Raw genomic sequence first — 5,859 nt, forward strand, 5'->3', positions numbered from 1 at the left:
TCTAATTATATTAGTCATTATCGGTGTGCGTTTAGTCCGGTATTTTTGTGCCCCCCTCCCTCCTAGTCCAGGACAAGGCGGATTCCAGCCGTCAAGCGGCTGGCCAGTCCTTAACCGGCGGTACAGGAGGGGTACACTAGTCAAAGTCGGTGGAAGTGTTGGTTTCTAGTGGCGATTGTCCCTTAAAAAGTTCTTAATTATCTTTTTTGAGATCTCGTTTGTAAGTTTGTTTAAGGTGTCAAAGGTGTTGCCGTGTCTTAGTAAGTGGTACGTGTTGTTGTTTGGTAGTTGTTGTCTTAGCTCTTGGGCTACATCATCGAAGAGGTGGCACTCATACACCACATGCTCTGGGGTGCCTTGCACTGCACCACAGTCACACGCTGGTGTAGCCTGCTTCCCAAACCTACATAGGTATGTTGGGTATGGTCCATGTCCAGTAAGAAAGTGCAGCATTCCTCTCGTAGGCGCGAAAAACGTCAGTTTTAATCTTTCTTCTATATCCGGTAGCAACTCGTATGTTCTGCGACCTGTATCCTCGTTGTTCCATTGTTCTTGCCACAGTTCTATCCCTCTCTTTTTGATGGTGTATTTGTCCCCTGCGTAAACCCCAAGTATGTCCCTAATTTTGTCTCTGTTGTCCTTCTTTACCCAGTACCAGGCAGCCTGTTCCCGAATTTTTATGTCCAATGGACAGATTCCCATTAGCACTAACAGCGCTCCCCCAGGTGTTGTCCTATAGGCTCCTGCTGAACGTAAAAGCATGTTTCGCTGCACTCTTCTTACGGCCATGGCAGGCATGACCCTCGTGAGTCTGTGTGCCCAGACTCCTGATCCATATCCTACTATTGAAGTTAGTATGCTATTGTGATATAACTTTATTAGATCAGGTGGAAGGTGAAACCGCTTGTGTCCAATTCCGATAAGATTGTTTAGTAAAACCAGGGATTTCTGAGATACGGTGTCTATATGTGCTGCAAAGTTCCACCTCTCATCGATGATTACACCCAGGTATCGGGCCTCGCGGCGCCGAAGGACTGGTATGCCGTTTATTCTTACTGTCGGATTTCTGGCCAATTGGCCTTTGAGGAGTAGGTATGTGGATTTGTTGGGTGCAATCGTCATCTTGCTTCTATGGCACCATGATGTGAGAATAGTTATGGCTCTATCCACTTTCGGCTCTAAATCCTCGCGGCTTCTGCCGCCGACCAGCAGGAGGAGGTCGTCCGCGTATGCTATGACCTCTAGCACATCGTCACAGTTCTTTAGATCTTCCAGTAATGGCTCCATATTAATGTCCCAAAAGAGAGGTCCTAGGACAGAGCCTTGAGGACATCCTTTGGTAACAATCTTTCTGACTGTGCCGCTAGGGGCCGATAGCCAGACCTCCCTGTCTGCACAATAGCTCCTCAGACAGCCATATAGCGGCCCTGGACAGTTCTTCTCCCGCAAGCAGGAAAAGAGTGAGGGCCACCACAGGTTGTCGAAGGCGCCACTGATGTCTACCATGATGCCGACGACATACTTGTGCGGGGTGGAGCCACAGACCTCGGCAGCCAGGGCGATTGCGTCAGACGCAGAACGCCCAGACCGAAAGCCGAATTGCCTGTCACTCATCCCGCACAGCATGCGGTGTGCTGTCAGTCTGTCTGCTAGTAGCCTCTCAAAAAGTTTGCCCAGTACATCTAACAAGCAGATAGGTCTATACGATTTAATTTCTGTGGGATCTTTGTCTGGACTCTTTTTAATGATAATTATGTTAGCTTTTTTCCATATTTCTGGGAATTTCCCGAGTTTCAGACACTCGTTGTATAACTTAGTGAGAGGAGCTACGAGCTGGGGGGCAAGGAATTGCACCACTTCCGCAGTGATGCCGTCCGGACCAGGAGCTTTTCCCCTTTTGAGGGCCTTGATCTGGGCAGCAACCTCCTCCTCAGAGAAGGGGTAGATTCTGATGTTGTTGTTGTAGTCCCTTTGATCTTCTGTCCTTGTTCTTTTTTGTTCTTCTGTTTCATTTTCCTCCTCATCGTCAGGCAACAGGACCCGAAGTAGGGCCTCAGCAGTTTCCTGCCACGTGCCCGTCATTCGGTCCCCGTCCCTGACGGTGGATAACACCATAGGTGATCTTAACTTCTCTCGAACAAGTTTGTACGGGACTCCCCATGGGTCTATAGCCAGTTGGCTTTTTACGTAATTCTCCCAACTTCTGAGCCTTACTGCCCTTAACTCCTGTTGGAATTGTTCCTTACGCTCTCGATAGATCTGCAACCATCTTTGTTTTTCTCTCCAGACGACACTCCGCTGGTAGTACCTCCTTGCCCTCCTTACAGCCTGTCGCATCTGTCCCAATTCGTTCGACCAAGGTGTGGGGGTGGCCGCTACGGCTCTCCTCCTGGTTGGTACAGCAGCTCGCACCGCCCTGGTGATCGCCTGTACCAGTCCTTTGGCGCATTCTTCCACGTTTTCGTCACCCTCCAGCAATGTCGGAATGTTGCACTCCCTCGCGAGACGGTCCCAGTTGGTCTTGTTATAGTTGAGCTGCAGCTCCCACCCCATGTCCCAGCGGCACTCCCTTTCCCCAATGATGAATGTAATTAAGTTGTGATCACTGGTGGTTGCTTTGTCCCATACTCTCCAGTTGTCAACCTTTGTAACCAGGTTTGGTGTCACTAAGGTGACGTCAATATTTGTGCCTTCTCCTCCTCCACCAGTATAGGTGGGGGGGTTCCCTTGTTGGTTGGCAACCACCAGTTGCAGTGCCATGATAGTCTCCTCAGCTTTTAACCCCCGATCGTCATGCGTGCCACTGAACCACAGGGGGGACTTTGCATTTATGTCTGCCGTTACGAGTATTCTGCGTCCCCGCAATGCCGTGGCAACTTGTGTAAGTAACTCCAAAAACTCCTCAATTCCTCTACCATATTGAAAGTATATGTTGCAAATGTAAATCACTCCTGTGGGTGTTTGAAGTTCCACGACATTGCAGTGTTCGCCTGAGAATTGCGCGAGTACTGTGGCTCTGATTGATCTATTAATGATTATAACTGCAGCTTTAGGCTCTATATTAGAATGTATAATTTGCCAGTTTGCAGCCATGAATGGGATCCGTCCCGCGTGGGAGTACGGTTCCTGTAAACAGAGTACATCCAGACTCTTCTCCTCCACGACCCTTCGCAGTTCCTGCAAGACTAGTTTACTATTATGTGTGTTTATTTGACCCACGTTTAGTTGGCTCACGTGGGTAGTAGGTATGAACGTGTGATTCTGGCCAGTTTTTTGACCAGTCGTGGGCTACTCTGCCATTTGTTATTACTGATTGACAATATAGTTCATCCAAGTCAAACTTCTCATTTCTTCTTTCGAAGACCTTTTTAACCAGTTCTCGCAGGGCCCCGAAGTCGGTGGGGAGATTCATTGTCTTTAGGTGGATTCTGTCTACCGCCTCCATTACTGGAAAGGTGACATCTCTACCATACTCGTGGCCAACACGTACCACGTGTCTCAGTGCAGTTGTGAGGATTGCCGGCTCCTCAAGTCTTGATAGCTGCAGAGCATGCTCCAGGTTGGGGTATATTCGTTGGGGATCAATTCCCAGTGCACCCCGGGATGGTAAGTCAGAGGATGGGTTTGAGCTACTCACTTCATTATACTGGACATTTTTGGTGGTTACTAAATTTTCACTGTGTAATTGTGAACTCCCAAGTACAGGATGCCTGTGTGGTCCAGAATGCTCTTGTTTCGACCCAGGTCCCCAGCAAGGAGGAGAGGGAACGTCTTCTGCACATGGGTCTGTCTGTATGCAAACATCTTTCATTATTATCACCAAGGATCGTGGTTGCGTGATTTTCTGTAAGAATTCTCTGAATTTGTTTGCCCTCAGAGCGTCCCTCAGCCTCTTGCTTGGGGATTTCCTTTTAGGCTTCCTGAGTTCAGGTGTAGCCTCAGCCATAATCAATTCTAGAGATTAATCTCTGCTCTAGCATCCTGTACGTCGGGCAGTTCCTCCCAGTGGTATTGCATGGTTTCCTTCCCCTTTTGGTACAAGGAATGCAGATTGCGTTCTTATTGCAATTTTTCCTTGTGTGATCCTCAGCCCCACACCTGGAGCAGGCCGGCTTCCTTTCACAATGCTTGTGAACGTGGTCTAAATCACCACAATTGTGGCATCGGGGGACTACTAGATAGTCCCTAACATTTATCGCATGGAATCCAATGTAAATTCTCCCCATAGCGGTAAGTTTTCTCCACATCTTGCCGGAGACCTCGGCCACATGATGGACAACATCGCGTTCCCGAGGTCCCGTTTTAAATCGCAACTTGAATTCATTTCTGAATGTTTCATATTCTATATCTTCAAAGTTTTGATTGTACATCGTTTCATAGATATCAGTTTCAGTTAATGCCACAGGTACATCATACAATATTACCAGAGGATTTCTTTTCTTGGGAGGTTCGCATTTAATGGCCTTATTGAGTTTGGTGTTATTTAATATTTTGTCCCTGTCTTCCTCTGTTGCGAGATCTACAACAACTACATTCTTTGTGGCCTTGACTTTGTTTATTTTTATTTTATCCCTTGCTGGGTCAATTGTTGTTGTAAAGATCTCCTGTACCTTTTTAATAGTCTGGCCAGGCAGGGGTCTTAAAAAGACTGCCGTGTCTGGCTTTTTTGAGATCTTTGCTATAGTTTCTTTAGTTGTTTGGGCTTTTGTGGCAGGTTGCGCCACCACTCCGGCCCATGTCTTGACTGGCTGTTGTCTTAGTCTGGCATTCTCCTTTTCGAGCTCTTCAAGACGTCCCTCAAGCTTAGCGTTTGCGATAGCCCAGGCAGCGAGCTCGTTCTTTATTGCTGTGACTGCAGCCTGGCTTATTTTTCCATTCTTAATACTAGAGTCCAAAATTTGACTTATACGACAATGTCTGTCATAAACATTTTCATTATCTTGTCCCACTTCCTCCTGCGAGGTAGGGACAGTAGACATACTTGCCCTCGAAATAGCACTCGAATCACTCGTTTCCTGTTCAGCCATGATGATAACGAGTGAAAAAAGGTTGGGAGCCCGTCTCTTGCCCCGGACCGGCTCCTCTGGCATGGGGGGGGACTGTTGCAGCTCGCCCACCGACCTCGCCCCTAGGTCAAGGGCACTCCTGAGCTGCAGGGTTCAGCGCGCCGTTGCCAGCGCACTGGTCCCCGTCGAAGGCCTCGTCGTCGACGATTTCACTCGACGCTCCTCGGCAAGTGCACCCCGCACTCCGGAGAGGCGGATGCACCCCTCGCCCTTCGCCGCCTACTAGCCCGAGTTTCCACCTGAAGGCCAGGGACCCACTCCTACTCAGGTGGTGGGTCGGTCCCCCAGTCGTTCGGCGGTCTGGGCCCATCTAACCTAGCCCAGGCGATGTCACCACCTCCTGGGTTTGGCAGAACACGCCCCGGTTACCCAGGGGCGCGGCGAAGCACCCTTGCCGACTCGCGCCGCGATCCCACGCCGACAAACGAGGTCGCCGGCATGCAGAGCACCTGCTGGTCTGTGCCCTGCGAACAGAAAGGGACTGGTGTTCGGTCCCTCGACACAGCTCCCCCTGTGCCACGCACCCTTCGCTTTCGCATCGGGTTGGGTCGCAGCTCTCCCTTTTGACGCAAGGCAGAATGCCAAGCTTGACGTCTGGCACCACGGGAAGGCGGAAAGAGCCACTTGGGAAGGAGAGGCTGTAAGAGACGCTTCACTTCCCCGAGTGAGGACTGCCGCGGCACGCCCGACTGGAAAGCGATACGCCCCAGTGCGAGCCTCCGTGCCTTACGGCGCGCCGGCAACGGGCGGGCCCGCGCCGAGACGCGCCGTCAAGCGACTGACCTCACGCCAG

The sequence above is a fragment of the Schistocerca serialis genome, unplaced genomic scaffold, assembly GCF_023864345.2.
Source record: "Schistocerca serialis cubense isolate TAMUIC-IGC-003099 unplaced genomic scaffold, iqSchSeri2.2 HiC_scaffold_740, whole genome shotgun sequence".
Taxonomy (NCBI): Eukaryota; Metazoa; Arthropoda; class Insecta; order Orthoptera; family Acrididae; genus Schistocerca; species Schistocerca serialis.